The following is a 7,535-nucleotide window of genomic DNA, read 5'->3' on the forward strand; positions in this document are numbered from 1 at the left end:
AAGTTACAGGAAAATGTAGGAGAAGTTTTGGAAGTAAACCTCTAGGTTTTAGAAAGATAACCTCTTAAGATAATACAAATATCATCTAATTTATGGAAAGAAAAACAAACCTAAAAGTTACAGAAAAGTAACATTTAAATTCTGAAGGTGAAACATGAACGTTAACGTCTAATGTACAGAAAGGTTACCTTAAATTTTATAAAATATCTTTATTCTCAGTAACAGAAAGGTAGCCTCTATATCATAGAAAAATCTCCTAGAAGTTATAGAAAAGGTGAGAATTCAGCATAGCACTTCCTCCGATACGGAGATGTTAGCTCGACGTTTTTACGAACATTTTCAAACGAGCAGAAAAGTCCTGTATCATAAAACACAGTTTAAAAGTATTTATTTGGGTGTTTTTTCTCTAAATGTATAAAAGAAAAGTACAAATGAAATAAGAAATATCAGTAAATGAAAGAAAAGTTGGATTTTTCGCAAACAGGAGCTTAAGTATTAAAAATATCTTTAAAGCTTTTCATACCTCAGAAAACAGTTCAGTTCAGATAAGCTGAAAAAAAAAGGTTTAATTTGATAAAACAGATTATTTCAGACGGTTTAAGCAGAATATATTTGGTTACAGTTTGTTGTCCTGATATCAGAACTATATCGATGTAAAGTTTGACGTGTTTGTCGGTGAATTTTTAACAGTTTGACTGTTTTTTTTTTTTCTCTCAGAAAAACATTTACTTAAAGTTTAAATGTTGAATTCTTCGTCTTTAACGTTCAGAGTCTGAATTTCTACAAAGAAAAAAATAAGTTAAAACATCAAAACAGACCTAAAGATGTAAACAGGTGGATTTTAGGTGTTTGTCATTAAGCTCTGAAGTGTTTTAAACTGAATTTATGAGATTTTTATTTTTACATTCTAGTAAAAGGAAATAAAATTGGATTAGAAGTTAAAGTTTAAACAAACAAACACTGGAAGCCAGTTTTTCTAAAGGGAAAATTCCTTTTTCTTTCAGTCAGTATTATTTTTATGTTGAAAAATATCTTCATGTTTTTGTAGAAAAAAAAAAAAAAGCAGAGAAGAAGAAAAGAAAAATGGAGACGGAGGTTTTTCCGTCTTTGATCCTGAGGAGAAAACGGTTCCTTCCAGTTCATCTCATCGTCTGTCGGTAAAGCAGAGCGAAGCGAACCGTCGGATCCGGTTTGCAACAGAACCGGGTCCGGCAGTGTGAACAATCACGCGTCCTGTTGCTGTTTATGGGAAGATTTTTAACCTTTTATATCTGGGTCTGATTTTCTATGAGCAGAAAATGCTGAAGGTCTTCCTCGCCGCTTCATGATGTCGGTTTGAACCCGACTCTCTTTTAGTCCCACAGGATGAACCTCAGAGTCTGATCAGTTCTGTTTCAAAACCGCTTCCTCAGCTTGTTCCAGATTATCAGATTCTAAATGTAAAATATTAAAAAGGAAACTTTGAAAATGTGTCCAAGGGGGAACATGCACAATAAAACATTAGGTACCCGAAACAAGACCTGGAGGTTCACCAAACTGAAGAGACGATGAGCAAAATTGCACTCAGACAGGATCTATCAGGCCAGTTTGAAGAGAACCAGTTCAGAGCTGATCCCAGTGTTAACAATTCTGAGAAAGATCTGACAATCGTCGGCGTAGAAACTCACCGATCGACGGATTCCTCTCTCCCAGTGCGAGCGTGGAGGCCAGGCTACACAGCTGTTTGGATTAGATCCAGAAGAAAAGCCATAGAATTCCCAAACCAGAAGCTTACGACACCGAACTCCACAGGGGAGTAAAAAACTGCTGTTTTCAACCTTTTTAAAACCTCCAGATGTTTTTCACTGTTAAACATGCAGATGATTATGGGCTAAATAACCAGATATTTAAATAATAATTGAACTTTATGGATCTGAGGCTGGGCTGCCATGGTACGGCGCACGGGGAGCAGTGTGCCCTTAGCATACCCCTTAAAAATGGAGTCTCCCCCTTCCCTCAGTGAGGTCTAGAAGCACAATATCTATATCCAGCCATTCAGCAAAGATCCTGCTACATGGCTGTACCTCAGATTTTTGCGTTTGACCAATTAGATGAACCCTTGAATGATAGATTACCTGCTGGAAATTACCATGAAAAGAAAAGTAGCTAAATTGAAAAGTTAAAAAGTTAATAAGCCCTGTTAACAATTATATTTAGGTTTATAAACTAAAAAATCTAAGTGCCAGTATCAGCATTAATGCCTCTAAGGTTGTGTTGAACCAAAAAATGGGTTTCTTTCACTCTCAGAGGGTTTTTCATGAATTTCTTATAGAAGCACTTTTGTTATCTGTCAATCAAATGTTTTCGGTCATAGCATCTTGATTCATGTGTCTCAGCTAATATACGCAACGGTAGAAACCAGAATCCTTTCCTTTCCCATTGAGTTGCGTCCCAGTGTTCACGGGGATGGACGTCTGTGTCTTCAGCAGGCGTAGAGCTAACAGAACTGGCAGCGTTGCGAGGCAAGGGCTCAAACATGTACGGCTGGAAGCCTTCTACACCAAACCAAGCTTCTGCCGCCCTGGCGTCCTCTTCCACAACATCTTCGTCCCCGCTTTCCTCCTCTAAATAAAAAATGGATGACGGAGGAGACTCATCCACGACCTCCGAAACTAAACTCTCCTCCTCTTGCATGTTTCCTCTATCCATAGCGTTCCTTGACAGCGTCGTTTCTAAGTCACCAATTTAGTGCTACTTGGTCCCAATGGAATTTCCCATTGGGAACCTCCTGTACGGTGGCCCTGAAGTGCAAACTGCAACTACAAATCTAAAAGCGCAACTACATAAAGCAAAGCGCAACTACATTAACGAAAACACAATTACATTAACCTACCGGAAAAGGTAGGTACCAGTGGGAAACATGAGACATCGCTGATTGGACGACGGCGCCGTTTGACCCTTGAACCGGAAGTCATTCTGCCTGCCGAGGCTTTTGAAAACATGGATATTGTCGGCGCCCCAAACATAGCTGCCGTTATCCAGGAATATTTTGAATCAGGACATACGTACGAGGTGATACTGGATATGCTCAAGACTAATCACGAAATTTCAGTTAGTTCGCGTACACTGAAGACACACTTAAAAGAAGCTGGACTGTTTAGACAACGCAATTTCCGGTTCAAGGGTCAAAGGCGCCGTCGTCCAATCAGAGATGTCTCATGTTTCCCACTGGTACCTACCTTTTCCGGTAGGTTAATGTAGTTTTGTTTTTCTTAATGTAGTTGCACTTTTAGATTTGTAGTTGCAGTTTGCACTTAAGGGCCACTGTACCTACTAGCACGAAGTTGCTAACTGGTTAGCAAGATGCTTCCCACAAACCGGCCTCAATCAAACTTGCTTGCGAACCTTCCGCCACAACAATCCCGCCTTCTTGATAATCGACCAATCACATTCACTTTATTCACTAGTGTAAAGTCGGGCACCACTCGGGAGAATTCGGAAATGCGACGGTTGGAACAGCCGCTTCACTACGACTTTAAGGGTCTCCAAGTCTAGATCAGATTTTTTCAACTGAAAACTAAACCAAGACCATCGAATGTTTTCAGAACCGATAAAGGAACCAGTTTCAGCTCTTTGAAGGAAAACTTTTTGAGGTGTTCTGATAAGAGCCTGAGGTGATGAGGTCATCAGACATGTAATCCTGTGGGACTAACTGGTTTCCAGCAGAGCCCTGTGAGGGGTGTCTGGAACGTTAATGTGAAGACGAGGAGGAAGATCTCCACACATGGATCCTTTTCTATCAATCTGTTGGTGTCGTTTGTTTGTTGTGAACATTTCTGAACGGTCCAGGAAGAGCGGATGGTTTACTGCAGCTGTCCAACTGGCCAGGTTCTGATGAAGGTTTTTATACATTGTGCAATTTTTGGCAGCATGATTGTTAAAAAAAAAAAAAAAGTATTTCATCTAGATGTGTTATTAATGGATTTATGCAATAAAAAGATTTTAAAAATCTAATGGTGAAAATTTAATGAGCGTCGTTTTTATTCAACCATCATTATTCATCCCCTCATTCATCTAAACAGCATCCAACTAACCACCCATTCATTCTTCATTGAACCAACAATACTTCATCCCCTGAGGATGGATGGATGGATGGATGGATGATTGATGGATGGATGGACGGACGGACGGACGGATGGATGGATGGATGGATGGATGAAGTTCTAGAGGCGACCATACTTTGGACCACCTGTATCTCCAGGTTTCCCTGTAAAATTCAAGTAGTTGGAATTCTTACAGTCCATGAATGCAACATGGTAAGGGACATCTCTCCAGTGCTGCTGCAAGCTGTCAATCACGTTTCCCCGCCCACTCCTGTCAGATTCGGTCAAAATCTGAAAAAACTGATTTGAAAAGTTAAAAAAAAATCCTGAAACTGAAAAAGGAATTTGAAACAAAAAAAATATTATAAAATTTAAAACTGCAATAAAGAAAAGAAATAAAAAAAAGAAAGTGTATTTAAAATACTAAACTGAATTTGGATTCAATTCTTATTATTTAATGTTTGCTTTATTAGTTTCTCACATTATAAGGTAAAAATGTAACTTAAAATATTAAATTTTATTTTTTCTATTCTGAACTTAGATTTGTAAACATTTTGACCCCATTCTGACTCCATAGCTCTTCCTCTACAGTCGGCTCCATGGCAGCAATCAGACGTCTCCAGAGCAGATCCTGGTTTCACCTCATCCCTCTGAATATAGCAGCTGTTTGCTCCATCGTTTCTCACAGGCATCAGAACTATGGTTTAGAGTTCTCATTATCCTCTCTAAATAAATCATCAAAGTGGACGTTCCCTCACTAAGCCCTGCGGACTGAAAGTGGATCCTGAAAGTAATTTATTACTGCGTCATGGGAGTGCAGTGATCCGGAGCTATGAGCAAACTGGGCCCAGTGTCCAGTCCACAGATATCTGCCCACACAGCATGGGGTTAATCTAATTAAAATAAATTCAATTATTTCATAAAGAATGAATGAACTTTGGTTAATGTTAGGACAAATTATATTAAATTATTCTTCACGGGAACGGCTATAACTCTGGGATTATTTAAGCCAGCAAGAAATAATCAATGGATCAATATTTATACCTAAAACTAATAGGTTAGCGGTGATTGAATGAATTTAGCGTTAATCAGTAAAAAATAAAAACTATCACTGAGTCTGGGAGCGGCCATTTTTGCCCAAATCTAGTAGCCCCTTCCTCCTGCCATCTTCCAGCAGTGACGTCACGGTGCGGTAAGCCTAGCGCCATTCTGCCCGCTTTACAAGCTAAATCAATGGGAACTACTAGACACATCTGCAATCAACAACAATTATTGAAGATTTCCAGAGGACTTCACCATTGAAATTCACCAGAGCTATAGTGAAACTGACAATGCCCACGTGCATGGCAGCTGGATGCTGGAATACATCGGGGAAAAGTGAAAAATAAAGAGTTATTCCACCTTTCTGATTCCTGATCCTCCACGGACGGGTTGGTCGTTGGATCGCCAACTTGAAGAGGGAGGATTTGCCATCGAACTTCTGGCCAGAGAAAAAACCCGTAATATGTAGCCAACATTTGGAAGAAGAATGTTTTCAAGATGACTTGGATAATAGCGCGTTGTGACAAACACCAGATACGGCACTGGGACTTGATCAACAGCCGATACCGCACCGTGACGTCACAAACCAGTAGGTGGCAGTAGTGTTCTTTGACAAACATGGATGCCTCCAGTAAAGCACATTCACATGAAAATTACTCTGAATTAAAAACACTGATCATTTATTGAACAGGATGGAATCATTTCAGATTTAAAGAACTTTCAGAAGTTTGAATTCTGAATGTGAGCGGATTTTTCCGTTAAATGCACTGATGGCTCAAGAGAAGAAGAAAGACGTCCCGCCGTTGTTTCGTGTCCAGCAGCGAGTCTGCAGGAGTCGTCATGGTTCTGCAGATCAGAACCAGGTCGAGGTTGATGATCCCACTCATCACTGCCTGGTTAAAGATCTGGCCGAGGAGGAAGACCGTGGTCCTTGTGGATCCACTTCCTTCATGTTTCCAGCAGCTGAAGCAAATGCCTGGAATTCCTCCACATGTCCTACAAGAGCCTGGTTATAAACCATTTGATCTGTTTGTGTTGAATTAGAGGACGTTTAAAGCATGAAGGACACTCGTCCGGAAGGCATGACGTTGGCCACCATCTCTCCACAGCCATGACTTGGTTGGTCCTTTCTTTGAGCTATCAAAGGTTCTCAAGGTAGTCCTTATCCGTCGCTGTAAAAGCAGTCGTCTCGTCTCTGGTTTCCTGGTAATAATTATATTATGGAGATCTGAAATCAAGAGTTCATCCTCATCAGAATTCACCTTTAGACATCCAAAATGTTTATTTTTATATAGGAAGTAATTAATTGAAATATTAAATGTGACGATGAAAAAATCAATTTGAGACACGTGGGTTACATATCCAGTTAAGCCAATAAATGTCAAAACGGTCTGCCATAGGTGGGACCGCTGCACCCCAGGTGGGCGCCATGACTGCTTAGTGTTTCTAACAGTTTACAGCTCAGTGATGCACACCCATGACTCGTCATGTTTTCCTCATCAAAGATCCATGATTAGCTCGTTAGTTCTCCTCAATGAACTAATTTCATCATCGTTGAGGAAAACATCAATGTGCTTAATATATGTGTTAGAGTGTCTATATTCAGGTTAATCGTGTGTTTGGTACGTCCATCGCAGGCCTGCATGTGAACCAAGCAAAGTCTATAGAAGATCCTTCCTCCTCGGAGTGACTGACTTTGTGGGTATAAATTAAACGGGGAGTCTTGGTGTCTGGACTGCTTCACTGCTCTAAAATATTATTTTGCTCTCAGTAAACGTCTCAAATGAAGTAGCTGCAATGACTGTATGGAGAATTAATCAGATTATTTTTAGATGTGAAGAATAACATCATCAGCATATGATGGTATTTTGTTCCTAATGCCTCAGTGTTTGATGGCAGCGGGTTTTTCCGATCGATTTAAAATAGATGCCAGCATCTTAATGGTTCTGTTCAAATACTTTTCAGATAATGAAAGATGACAATATATAACATGCGGATGTGATTATTTTACCTCAGATTCTGTCCTCATTGCCTTGAGCTGAAGCAGGAAAGCTGTTTCAGTCCCTCTGGACCTGGATCAGAGCCTGGTGCAGCTAGAATTCAGCTGATAGGTGCGTCTGAGATGCTTCAGTATCCTCAGCATGACTGATATGCTGCACCAGCTGACACTGGATACCAGCTGGAAAACTAAGCTGTGGACTCACTGAATTCTGGACGCCATGAGATTCATGCAAACAAAGTGACTTTAAGAAGCAGCCTCGTTCCTCTGAGAGGCTATTGCTGCTCTGAGGTCCGATCCACTTCTGCTCTGCTGCGTGTCTAAACAAAAAGGGCTCAAAACAGGGCTCGGTTCAGAACCGCTTCAGGACCATGAACCAGTTCGGTACCTGGAACCATTTCGGTACCTGGAAC

The sequence above is a fragment of the Cyprinodon variegatus genome, unplaced genomic scaffold, assembly GCF_000732505.1.
Source record: "Cyprinodon variegatus isolate N-32 unplaced genomic scaffold, C_variegatus-1.0 Scaffold119, whole genome shotgun sequence".
In the NCBI taxonomy this organism is placed as follows: Eukaryota; Metazoa; Chordata; class Actinopteri; order Cyprinodontiformes; family Cyprinodontidae; genus Cyprinodon; species Cyprinodon variegatus.